Consider the following 14,066-nt stretch of genomic DNA (forward strand, 5'->3'; position numbering starts at 1 on the left):
CAGTGTGGAATCACAAGCCTGCAGTGCAAATAGGATCTCCATATCAGGCTACATGGTTGATGCACCAGCACGGCAAATAGATCACGTTTCTCCATTATTATTAAACTTGAAATAATATATGAAACATTTTTAGTGTATGAAAAGCATTTAACAGCAAACATGCCCCTCATATTCAAAACCACCCTCCTGATTTCTGTAAAAGATAGACAGGAACATGGGCAGGATGTTTATACAGCAAAATGTAAACATTTTCCCTGGCCTTCTTTAAATAAAAAATCAAGCTAAAGCCCCGTTAGATCAGTTAATACTCAATCTGATGCGTTATGCCCGTCTGTTCGCAGCATCTTGTGTAGATGTTGGACGTTTTTACACATGAATATTGTTTGTGTAATGCAGTCATAATATTTACGCAGAGACGCAGGAGGAGCGAGATGGAGGTTCCGCCGAACTGTGAGCGCAGAAACTCGGACGGGGACTTGAGCTCGACTCCCGCAGGCAGTTTACCATCGAATGATCCAGGAATGAAGGTAAAGTGGATTTAACACTTTTCAGTGAGAGCATCCCCAGCAGAACTGTGGCCGCTTTAATTTAGTGCCACAACAGAAACCATGGGGTGTTTAGTTTGTTTTATATGCATACTATCTTATAGGATAATTTATAAACGAAGTCTAAATTATCCCTTAAGCTCCACAGAATGTTTTGGCTCTCATTGAGTTGTAATTCGCTCAGAAGAAGATTCGCACCAGTTTGTTTATCGGTTTGTGTTTCCAAAGTCGAAAAGCTTTATTTTAGTTCGTTTTACTGCCTGCCTGGGAGAGCTACTGAAAGACGATCAGTCCATAACCTAAAACTGTTGACAGTAGGTTGCTTATTGTTCCCTGGAGATCTCGATAGCTGCAGCCCGCAACCTTTCGCCTCTCCGTGGGTTCAGTTAGTTGAGCGTGTTGTGGCTCTGATCTCTGCCGGCGTAACTGTTTCTAGTGGATACCTGCTGATGCCTGCTGGTTTTGACACAATGGAAAATAACTCAGGAGAATATAGTGGCTGAACATTTTTGCAATTTTTGCCTCTGCATAAAACCATGAAAATGTTTGGAGACGTTGTTGGCCGTGAGTGAAGACCACGAGCAGCTCTTATAGGCTAATATATTTGTGTTAAATAATGCGGCAGAATGTTTGTTAGTTCAATTTTAGGAAGCATATTTAAATTAAATTCCGATACATAAGTGCAATTTTAAATGGTTTATTGATGTTTACCGGAACTGTCCAGCCCCAAAACAGGAACAGCTGCCTTTTTTGTTTGTTTGTAGGTTTCAGGCGGTTTGCCACAGGGAAAGCGATATAACAATTCATTGGCAAATTTTCATTGTCAACCCAAAGGTGACAGACGTGCCACTGTTAGTTTTTGCTGTTGCAGGGGAGATTTAAATCCGTAGATAAATGAATGTAAGTATTGTTTTAACCGGTGCCTGCTCGGCCACTCGCCTGGAGTGAGGGACACAAATTTATCAGCATAGCAGACCACCCAGCGCGCACCAGGGGTAGGCGCGCTCCCGTCCTCTCTCTGCCCACTGCATTTAATTACCACTGATGACTTCATTCCATTAGGGCGCTTTTTTCCCCCTCACACGCTCATTCGCCCCATGTCGTGTTATTCTTTCTTTGTCATATATAGGCCTATTTATAGACTATTTTGAAACTTAGCCATCCAAAGCCAGTGTCCGTGGTTAAATGTTTACGCAAACCATCAGTGTTGGATGCTGATGCGCTACTCCCCACTGCATTCTTCTTTCACCAGTAAAAAGCTCCCAAATCAGTTGTCTTTTGATAGGCTAACCTAAGGTTAGTGCAGTAATCAATCGGAAATAACAAGGATCCTGATCTTAATATCATAATATTATTGCATCATAAAAAATAATTTCAATCCAGAATTTCAGATCACGTCGCTCGTTCAGAGGTCACAGTTGCTGCAACAGTGTCGGTGGCAGATTATGTTCGTCACTACAGAGGTTCGAGTCCCGAGGTCAGAGCTTCCCTGTTGCTCTATCGCAGACGAAGTCATGCACTTTTCCATGACGTCCCATCATGAAATATTTGACAGCGCTGCATCCTCAGGAATGCTCGGCCACTTAGGTGGAGGTACACCGCAGAGTGTACAGTCCTGACAGGCTTTCCGGGCCGTTATTTAGTGTATTGAGACCAATGTCTGACCCATTAAAATTGCGATGTTGTAACGTTCTGCATAATGTACTTTTCTAATTGGTTACATTTTCATTCAGTCAGCTTAAACACTGGCACAGTGGAACACTAAATTAAAAGGCCGAGAAGATATTTTAGGCTTTTTTCTCGTAATCTCAAAATGATTGTCTATTTCGATAATAACTGCTAGGCCCTAAATTCAGTGTTGTCTTGTGCCGCTTAGCCTATTTGAGGATTTGTTTCATTGGGCTTTATTATACAGGCTGAGGTCTCCTCACAAGGTTACATTGTGTCACATCATCTGAGCAAGTCAGGACATGGATAACTTCAAAGGTATTGCTTATTCATACCAATTAGGCAAATACACCAGGCGGATTATAGATCCAACATCTGCAGCGCTCAGCAGTATAATTTGATTTGGCCTTTGATTTGACAGAAACAGATGAAACTGTTGGGGAGATCACGTCTGATATAAAGTCACTAAGAAAATGTTTAAGCATTACATTTATTTATTACATCTTCGAGAAATAAACCAGTTTCCCTCCTCTGCATGGAAAGAGGGCCGCAGAGGGTCACCGAGAGGCCGCAGGGACTTTGTTTGGAGGACAGTGCGACGGAGTGATTGATCAACTGGCCGTAAATTCATCCGCCTTGAACTTGAATCAGGTTTTGAAGCAATATTTATATATGGCAATCACACAGTCTAATGAACTTTCTTAAGTTTGACGTTTATCTTCTTTAAACTTTCACGCGTTTGATGTCGTCTCATTTATAATATGGAGAGAAAAGGTCAAATGTTGTTTTTTTTCATTAATATTATATGCAATAAATACATAGATCGGTACATTTTAAAAACCCCATAAAGACTTAAAAGTTGATATTCAGTGACAGCGGATTTTTACAAAGGGTCAGCAGTCAGAGGGTCTGCAGTTTGATAGCAGAATATATGTTTTTTGATAATAATAGATTTCCCGGATTTATTTCTCTGATTTTATTTTCTCGTGTGATGTTGGACTTTACGTGTGAAAGACAATGCAAATAATGCAACTCCGAGATGCACAGACAACTGGCAAACTTGTTTTGCGCGGAAATATTTGTGCGTGCGCTTTTTAGAAAATAAACCAGTACTGGTGGTTTATCTCTTCTTTATATCACAAGATCTCTGAAATAAACACATTTTATAATTTTTTTTCAATCTTGTATTGATTTACATTAATTGCCCAAATTAAAATTTCTATGATGAAACAATTAATCTTGTGAAATAATTTTGATTACAAATCTATGTGTAGGCCTACACAAGATGTTCCACTGTCTTCACTGACGTTTTTTTTTGTCCAACAAATAGTTTTAAGATGCACCCTAATTGGTTTTCTGTCTCTTTGTCGCTGCAATGTCGCCTGTAGTTCACTCAGTGTTGTCGCTTTAATTGAAAACAGTGTAATGTAGAGGTGGGTACCCCCTCATCACTTTCCCTGCGCTGTAGGTGGCCGTGTATATTTTCGTTTAAGTGGTGTTTATGTGAACGAGAAAGGACGGGATTGCTAGCAGACCGCTGATTGCGCGCATTGGGTCTCTACATGGATTTGAAGTGTATTTGATGGGCACCACCCTCTCCAGTAATCAGCTGCAGCAGAAGAGCGCTCGATGACTTTTTAATTTTCTTGGCAAGATATCTGCTGCGCGCCCTGTTATGTGTCTGTGAAGGCGCAGAGGAAAGTAGTCCCCCTGGCACAGCATCCCTCACAGAATGGGTTGATTCATTGAATGTGTGCGCTAATGTCACTTTTCACAGCGATGTCCACGCTCGAAACAGGCCTATTGGAACTCAATGAAACTAGTTCGCAAACACCCGCCCTGCTGAAGTGTCCCTGAGCATGACACCAAGCCCAGGTCAGCTATATGGGCATTGCGGACCCTGCTGTCTGACTCAATAGAGTTTTAAAAGCGGTAAAACGACACATCAGTTCATATTTTCAGCTCGTGCGCCCTATTGAGTGTGTTAAAAGTCTCATGGGAATATGCGTTTATTAATCTGATATCACATTTAATTCAGTGCTGTTATCTTTCATCGCATTTCACTTGTTTAAAAAGGCTTGTCGGTTCTTCAAGCGGAGGCTAATCGTGGATGCGCCTTTGTAATTTAGATATGGACTACTAGATTCGATCAAGTTTAATAACGGACTGTTGATAAGAATCTAGCTTTCCATTAATATTTTCTCCCTAAAAATATTTCGACTGGGATTTACACACCTTTGGAATTTTCCACGTTATCACTAGGCCTCGATGTTTATTCTTTAATACCTCTTTATACATTGCAGTGCATAGACTCTTTTGAAATTATAATGGTTAGAGTAATAAGTAAATAGTTGGCCGGAGTTCCTGTTGTTATTTCTCATTGGTTGGTAAATTGCACGTGTCACATGTTACACACCGACATACGCCCACTTGTCTGTCTTCCACTGCACACCTGCTGCAGCGGCCACGCAATTATCAGCTGTAAGACTTCAGCTATAATTGATAGTCGTCGATTATGCTTGGATATTGCAGATCTTTAATAAAATTGAATTTATTTTTCGACATTAAACTTTGATATCAGCGATTTTAATTGAATATTGGATTCGATGTGTAGTGTGAAATTCTTCATTTAAACCAATTTCAAGCCTCATGAGGACCTACCACAACAGAGATAATAAAATGTTCACTAGAGTGCTCTGAGCTTTGGGTCATTTGACGTTTGTATCTTGGATCATGGCGCATTGAACACAAAGTAGGCCTATTTATTTACACAGCCAACGCTCTGCAAATATGGAGCTCATCATGCCAAAATACATGAGTCATTGGTGCAAACGTTATTGTGAGAACTTCGGCCTCCTCTGCAAAACTTCACATGCCTTCCCGCATCGGTCCCGTGTGTGCTATATTGTCAAATTAAAGATAGCCCACTCACATCGTCAGATTGCAAATTTTCTTATTTCAGTGTTCAGCAGTTTGTCGCATGTTAAAAGCAGCTTTGGTTCTGACAGCTGTATGTTGAAAAGAAATCGTGCCTTTCAGACAATGAAAAAAGAAAAATAATAAAGGCACATGTACAATTCTTTCTGGTTTATTGTGTGATTGCAGGCAGTACCACATAATTTGACATGAAGGACAGCAGTGGGGAGGATTTGGCAGGTCCAGAGGTTTTACAAATTCCAAACTGTCCGAATGTGGTTAGCACTTGCAGGGGAACAGTTCCATAATTTAGAATACCTGTTCATAGCGAATTGGAATTTCGGCACGTTGCTGTTTTCTGTATAAAACGAGACAAAACACCCAAAACATAAAGAAAAAAAAAACGTTAAAACAACGAAAATATGAGCATATTCTGCTTGCTTCAAGGTTAGACTTCAAGGTTAAAGCATGAAGGAAAACGTGATTGTGGGTTCAGTGTGGACTGTGCCTGCTGATAGAGGGTTTGTCTTTTACAGTTAAATGGGTGGAAGCAGATTTTTAGACTATTTAGTGTCTAATATATTTATAAAATATAGCATATCAGACCATGTCAGGGATAGAATGATAAAGTCCAACTTATTTACAGTATTGTCCCTGGTGTTTGGTCATCAAAGTTAATGACAAATAACAACTAATAAGTTGTTTTGGTTAAATTATGAACTACAAAATGTGTCATCCCCTAGAGTTTTTGGTTTTCATTGCCTTCCACTGTTGTGTTTGTGTGTGGTCTTCAAGTAAAAGTTTGGATCTATTAATTTGAAAGCAAAAGTGCATACAAATGTAATACGGACTATTTAAAATTAAACATTCTTGGGTTGCTGAATAATTACATGAGTTACTGATGTTTTAAGAGTAATTTTTACCTTACATTATTAGTTGATTTTAGAATTCCCTGATAACATGTTAAACAAATAAATCATGTTTTTTTTATTTAAGATGGATTTTTATTTTTCTAATTTATCATATTAATGGTAATTATATATTTTCTTTTGATGTATGTTAAGTTAAAGCACATGTGATTTCTGCTTGTATGACCACCCACAGTGTAACTATAGCAATCACAAAGTGGTAAATGGACTGTATACTCATATAGCACCTTTCTTGTCTTCCCACCACTATATAATATATATATATATAAATAAAATAGTGTGCATTGATTTTCAGTTCTTTATTCCCAGAAAAGTTCCAGTGAAAACACACTGACATGTTGCATGTTTTCGCCTCACAGCTCCTCTCTGCTACTGTGGCCTTTCTAGGACGATTCAGTCCCACACAGTGAGTGGGAGCTTGTTTGGTGCCCCACCCTGCAGCTCTGCACACCTCCCAGGGCCAGTCCATCATGGTCTGTCTGATGCAGGGAGAGACATCAATAATAAGAGCTGAAGCAGAAACCACAGTGAAGAACACAAAAGAGAGAGGGAGGGCAGATGCAGGCCACAACCGGGTCTGCTGCAGGTTAGCTCCTTTGATACGGCCTTGATGGCAGTTTGATGGGTGCACATGGGGAGACATGGGTTTATACGTATGTGTTTACTTGCACGTTTACATAATATCTATGGTGTTTACGCACAGCCCACCAACTCTTTTTTTTCTTCTTAACTCTGAAGGGGGATTTTCCTGTGGCAAGCTGCTTCGGAAAAAGCAATTAAGAATTCCCAAACAGTACACCACAATGGGAGATATCATTTGTGCAATGTGTGTTCCATGTCTCTCGAAGTTTTTGTCTGGAATGGGTTGGCTATTTTTAATCTGTGCACAACCGGACCCACCTACAGACAAACCACAAATTGAAAGAAGGGGAGGGGGGTGAGTGGGCATGGTAATTGCCCATTGTGGAGCTCAAACTCCTCTGTTCTGCCATAAACAGCTTTGGTAGTTCACAACTTGATACCCATTGCTCTAGTCGGTTTGAAATTACAGCATATCCTCATTGTCTGTGGGAACCCAGAGCCAGGCAGTGGTTGGAATCAGTCAGGAATGCTTTGGGATGGTAACTGGATTCAGTTGTAATGCCCAGCTCTCCACAGCGGAACACTAGGGTGGGAAAAAGGCCGAGAGCATTTCCTGAGTGGAGGGGGGTCCCAGCGAAGCATCACATGCATGGGCATCATGTGACAGTGATCCTGCCAGGTTTTAGCCTATGATCCCAAGTGAAGAGAGGAGTGGAGAGGAGTACAGCTATGGGGGAGGTGGAGTGGACGCTGTGGGCAGTGTCAGGGAAAGAATGGAGAGGACAGGGAGAGGCTAGAATGAAGACAAGAGGGGCACAAAATACTGTAGCTGTTCTAATGCAACCTGTGAAGGAAAGGCTAGTGATGAAGTGATTAAGCGGAGGGTGTAGAAAATAGAGGTGTACTGTCTGTATCTGTTTATTTCACAAAACTAACAAATTTATTGTTAGAAATGTTGCGCTATGCTGCTTCATTTTCATAAGCATATCTATATGTACAAGTTTAGCAGCTTGCAAAATATACAAAATAACAAATGTTTTAACCATATACCTGAAAAAAATGTAATAATAAAAACATGATTTTTATCAGAACCCCACCTTCAATTATTTTTAAAAGTGTAAACTGAGTCTACATAAAATCTGTGTAACTGATAATGCTCTGGGTGAAAACAGATAGAGGAAATACAACAAGAGATTTTAACAGCTTTAACAGCTGTTTTTCATTTAAAAACTAGAGGTTGTATAATGGGAGGAAGTCCAGATGAAAATAACGTTGGACTGAAGTGTCTATGATTTAAACATGTATTTTGAAAGCTATTGTCAGTTCGCATGTATGACGTCAAGTTGCACAAGATGCCAAGCTTCAATATTCAATTACCATGAGGTAAAAATAACACGTCAACATCAGTCAAGCTTTGTCCTGCATAGCACAACTACAAATCAATTTTGGATGACCCTTGGTGAATGTCTGAATGGCAAACTTAAAAGTATCTACTCCGTGTTATTACAATGTAGCCTATTTGTTTAACTTTTGGCAAATGTGCATCATGAAAAGTTACTCTGATTGGGCTAGTAACACCTTTCTATTTGCACTGTACAGATGAAAAATATGAATCTGATGATTATGATCAAATATTAGAAGTTATAAGGAGAGTATTTTTGCATGAATGTTAAATGGATTCATGTCTGTGTGTTTGCAGAGTTATGACTCTGGGAGGACAGGGTGTGATGTTTGTGACAAAGTGTGGAAAAATGAAAAAATATTTCTGCAAAAATTTGCACACTGTTTAAATCTGTCCAGAGCCCATTATCTGCTTCTATTTGTGTTCACTTATATGCCTGATAAAAAATGTATCTAATAAATTTCCTTCTGCAAAAGGATGTCGATTGCGCTTAATTGATTTAAAACACAATTTTCAACAGTCATTTCAACTGAGTAATCTGGCAAATATAACTGTGAAGAAGACTGTCTGTAACATTAACTGTAGGAGGAATCCTGTTATAAGAATGTGTATTTGTGTCCCTCCACCAATCTGTGTCTGTTTTTCTGTGCGCATGTATATCCATGGCTGCATCTTGTAACCGCGCAGTTTAAAACATCAGTAACTGTGTTTCTGCCTTTGGTTTTGCATGCCTGTAATGGTTGTCTGTGGCTGCAAGTGTTCGTGTATCAATGCATGTCAAAATGTTGCTGACAAAATATTTGTGTGTGTGTGTGTGTGTGTGTGTGTGTGTGTGTGTGTGTACAGACTTGTGCTGGCAGCCAGACATTGCTCCCTTTGGCTTGTGTAAATGTTGTGACGATCTATATATCTATAGTTGTCAAAGGGCTTTTTATTTCCACCTGCTACTGGCCTCTTTCCGTTGGTCTGCTCTATAACAATGGTACTAGGAAAGCTGTGGAGTGCAAAGTGATTGATGTTGGTCTGTATTTGGCCCTTCTTCAGATTGGGGCCTGAAAGGAAGTGGCTATCCCTCCCTTCCACCCCGACTACCCTGCAATAATAAAAAGGATCAAGAGGGCAAAGTGCTGATCAGGACTTTCTTAGACATCCCATTTTAACAAAGTGCCAATTGGCCCAAAAGACAAGTTGACAGGCGCATATAAACAAGGTTTCATGACTTATAAATCAGTTTGCCACTAGAAGGAACAGAATGAAGTTAACTTATGCCACACAACTGAGCCCAACTGTATCCCCTCCATCTGCAACCACCACCCTTTTTCTTGTCCTGTATGAAAAGAGATACAAGCTCATCACATCTACATTCTTTCCATTTTGCTGAAGAGCAGCGTGGCAGAGAAGGTAATCTATCACTCAAATGATCTGTCCTTCCCTCTCCCTGTTTCTAACTGTGTTTCTCTTTCTCCTTCCTCCAGACTGGAGTGGGCAGGCGTGCGGCTTTGGCCACAGGAAGCTGTGAATTCTTTGGAGAATGGAAGATGTCTTATAGGGAGACATACTGGCCCCCCACCCACCCACTCACCACCCCAAAATGACACCTGACCCCTTCATGTGTTTATATCAGACCATGGAAGTGAGAAATAGTGATGAGTCACTCTGGCTGTGTGTTTACACTCTGGAGTCACGCAAGGAAGGAAATCAGCCACGGTCTGCTAAAAGTGGCGAGGTGAGAGAGAATAGCTGCAGTCCCCCAGCGCCGCAGTGATTTACCTCTGAGAGTCAGAATTTATTTCACGTCATCTCGGCTACGAGGTCTTTTGACCAGCAGAAAACAGCAACATTAGCAGCACAGTAGACTGTTGATGAGGAAAAGGCAATTCTGATTGCAGCAAGGGTCACTGGCTACTTCAAGACATAAAACATACAAATTTAAATTCTGAAAATCCTATTAAACACACAGTGTTGATCACATCCGGTTGCTTTCTATTAAAGGCAGATAGAACACACATATCACAGTCTCAGAATGTAAAACCTGTATCTTCAAACTTCCCATGATTCTTCAACTAAGAAAAAACATTTTCAGTTTGATGAATGCACATTTCACTGTCAGTCATTTTGAACTGTTTTCATAAACTATTTTCCTTAGCTACAAGGAGAATATCTGATTGATAAATTTAATAAATAAAAAAATTTAAATCACCAGAACTGTTACACGGGTTTTCAATAACATATTTATGATATCATAAGCACAAGTTTCAGAATTTATTTTATTATCATTGATAAATTATATTGATAACAATATTTAAAAGCTTGAATAATTAAAATTTAATTCACAATGCAAATTTCTGGTTATGATTTCCTGCAAAAGAAAAATGTAAAAAAAAAAAAAAAGAAGTAATCAAACAATTGAAGGCCCTAACTAAACATCTACCTAAGAAATGATTATGCAGCACTTTATTATGCCAGTTTGATATTGTGTCTATCACAGGTTGCTCAGTTTAGAAACAAAGTTTACATAATCATCATAGTGGTATATGTATAATTATGATTTTACTATATTTAAGTGAAAAGCAGATTTCATGAAAGCAAGCCAGTCAGAGTCACCGCTAATGACTGCAGCGTGTGTGTTTGTGACAAAGATATACCAAATATACCAAATATACCAAATACACAAGGGCGTCATTTTGTGCTGAAAAGTGGTGGGGATATTTAAGGACTCAGATTAGGGGTGCATTAGGGGTAATACACTTAGCTTACGAGACATGACGATGCACAATAATGGGGTCATGAGAACAAGACAAGAAGATATTAAAATAAATATTCAGTGGTGCGATGTATGATTTTGGGGGTCTGGGCGTCCTCCCCCAGAAGATTTTGAGCATTTAACACTTCATTTTCTGCATTCTGGAGACATTTTCCACACTAATTTATAGTTGAATGGTTTATTTATGTAAACACAAAACACAAAATTCTTGGACAATGTACATTTGTTTCTTAGATATTTACATTGCATTACATGTTTTGTTATTGTGCAAATAAACCTTTCTCAAATAATTTCATTTGTTTTTTAACATTACTTTCAAAAAGTGGTGGAGACATGTACACAGTGTCCCCAGTGACAGACACCTATGCAAAATCATAAGTAATTTTATTGTCTTCGACTTTAATAAAAGTGGCAAGTTAGATCTCCCACTCTTATTAAAGAGGTAGACATGGTGCTTATGTCTTTACACCGTTCACTTAAACTGCGTTGATGTTACATTTGTGCACCAGTTCATATTGACAACAGGTCACTGTAGAATTTTTGGCCTCAAAAATACAATATACCGAAGAGAATTTGCTCAAATGTGTTCATGATACATGTGAATTGTGCTTGAAACACACCAGACACGTATTGCATTGCACTGCACTCGGAAGGACTGTATGTTCAATGTACTGTAAGGTGTGTTTACAGTGGCTAAGACCAGTGTTTCAAACATAGTGTCATTGTTGTCCCCCGCACTGAGCAACTTAAGATTTTGAGATTGCACAACTGTTGTTTTCAAGAGACAGCTGTAGTTACTGCAGTTGTGCTCTGTAAATACAAGTGACACTTTATTTCTTTCCATCATTACATTGGTGCAAGTAACTTTATTGCAGACTGTAGCGAGTATCCTGTTACCCACCCCCATACACACCACCACAATGAGAGAGTCAGCGGCTCTTATTTTGGCTGATCTCTCCTGAATTGTAAGTCCTGTCAGGGGCTTTGATTGATAGTTGTGTTTATCACCATATTATTAAGTAATCAGGCTTACCACAGCTGAGTCTGAAGCTCCTTAATTCCAGCTAAAGCACATGGCTACATGCTAATTAAAGGTTTGGCGAAAGTGTTTATTTTTGTGAAATTTTAAAAAATAGTTGCCTGTGTTTTTATGAGAGTGCGCTGATTGTTGCATTTGTGTCCTCTCTGGAACATTTAGTACCACCCTTTAGTGTTGCATCTTCATCAGAGAGATCACAGTTATTATAAAGGACAGTGGAGAGAAAATCATACCGCATAAGCTGCATGCATAGTGTAAACATCTTGCCTTTCAATACGTAATAATAGACTGTTTTACCTTGCTGTAAAACCTGCTAATGACAAATAAGGTACATGCAGTACAGTATCTGCATATATAACACGAGAGGGTCAATCAGTCTATGTTCTATCTGTATGAGCAGAGGTTTCCTCTCGCTTTGTTAATAGAGCCTGTGGCAGGCTGCGTTTGTGTATTCCTGAGGTAAACACAGTCATGGCAAAGTGGACATGCTGCTGAGTGTGTCCTGACTGGAGACAGAGAGCACTGTGGCACTGTACTGACTGAGGCACTGGCAGCTCTCTAGAGGTAGGGTTAATGTGATGAATGGCCATTTGGTAATGGGCCATGTATAAGGGTGAAATAGCTCTTTTAAAAGCCCAAGCTTGAGCCGTTGCCATGGGCAACTTGATTCAAGAATCAATCAGGTGACAGATGTTTCATGTTTGATCAGTCAACTCTGTCCTACTCTCCCTTTCAACCAAACGAAGGAAGAAATGCTTGAGTGACTGCATGTGGCAATGAAATGAAAATGTAAATTCAGGCAGACAAAAACATCAGCGATGCCATGTTATTTAAAAAATCTAAAAAATAAAAAAAATTAGGCCAATTTAAGGAACAGTGTGCATAAAGTGATTGATCCTTAAACAATGTGAAAAATGTGATGATGTTTTTTTTTCTTTTGTACTGTGAGCACTGTAGGTTCTCTCTTGTGTATACAGCCACCAGACTGTATGTGCTTGTTCACATCACTCCAGTTAGCGAGGATGGCGCTGTACTTATCAGTGAGTACCTGCAGTGCTAATATCTACCCATTGTTCATTCAGATTTGGGGAATTTCTATCCACTAAGTGAAATACATAATGTTGAAAGTGGACAGTTTTTTATATCCAATACAAATACGTAGGCCGATATGTTATTAAAAAGGTTTAAAGGTGTTTTATGAGGGTGTTTTGTGCAATAATTGTTCCCATATTACCTATTACAATCATACTGTATCCATTTCATTGTTATGTATTGCATGCTCTGTGTGTTTTCTTTTAATAAATACATTTTCACCTTATTCATAATGTATTTCACATTGATGTTGTGTCAATACATTCTCCTGTGGCAGTGTTGCATGTAATATTAATAATGGAATTATAATTTATTTTCCATTTTCAATGCATTAATACATTTCTACTTAACGCAAGTCAGTGGTGGTGCCTGTTCACATTTCTTTTAGTTTTATTTGAGCAAGTTTTTCTCTGTACTGTAGACTTGCTTTGATTTCCCAATTTCCCCATGCCAGTCTCATATAGCTAATCTAATAGTCAGAAATGACTATGTGAAGACACACAAACAAACAAAATTAATCTGCTTTTAAACTGGACTCGGTCAAAAACAGCTAGGGTTGTGAATAGAGTTTCTTTGAGTAAAAGTGAAGATGATGCACAGGAAGACTAAAAAGACACGGTCACAGAAGGAGGCCGGCCAAAGAACTGAATAAAGAGTTTATTTTTTATTTTAAATTGAATTTTAATTAACATTCTTCGTTCAAATTCTTTTACGTGTGAAACCACTTTGTTAGAGTTAATTTAAGCCTCAAAGTCTTGCCCTTTGCCAAAATTCAAGTAAAAAACCACTTGAGGACCTTATGATGAATTCCCTGTTTTTCTGTGGTGGTGCTGAGACTCGTATGATAAACACAGCGAGGATAAATTCAGCAATATTGAAGCTGTTGGTGGTCCTCTTGTTTACTTCAGTGTTATACAATTTCTCCAACAACCAAAGGGTTATGGATCACTGTCCACATGGTCTACCTAAATAAGTAGCTACTACTACTCAAAGATGATAATCAATAATGGCCTGAGTCTGATATATGATGGTCTTAAATGCTGGAAGCCAGTTATCTCTGTGTGACTTTGGTTTCTGCAGGGCTAAAAGTGGATTCACACTGATTTATCAGTTTTTCTGAAGAGGTCAT

At 39.1% G+C, this 14,066-nt stretch overlaps 1 long non-coding RNA gene across 2 annotated transcripts; it reads left to right on the forward strand.

Moving 5' to 3' along the window:
* The first annotated feature begins 76 nt into the window (after nucleotides 1-76).
* On the forward strand, nucleotides 77-13,163 carry LOC119889847. Of its 2 annotated transcripts, none has more exons than XR_005442165.1 (3): nucleotides 77-527; nucleotides 6,418-6,644; nucleotides 6,797-13,163. It is a non-coding gene; the product is annotated as an uncharacterized LOC119889847 (long non-coding RNA). The 2 variants fall into 2 exon arrangements; XR_005442164.1 differs by having other exon boundaries at nucleotides 90-527; nucleotides 9,518-13,163.
* Nucleotides 13,164-14,066: the final 903 nt, after the last annotated feature.

This window comes from Micropterus salmoides, unplaced genomic scaffold (genome assembly GCF_014851395.1).
Source record: "Micropterus salmoides isolate LMB-PRFRI ecotype aquatic unplaced genomic scaffold, ASM1485139v1 Ms_hic_scaffold_6, whole genome shotgun sequence".
Classification (NCBI taxonomy): Eukaryota; Metazoa; Chordata; class Actinopteri; order Centrarchiformes; family Centrarchidae; genus Micropterus; species Micropterus salmoides.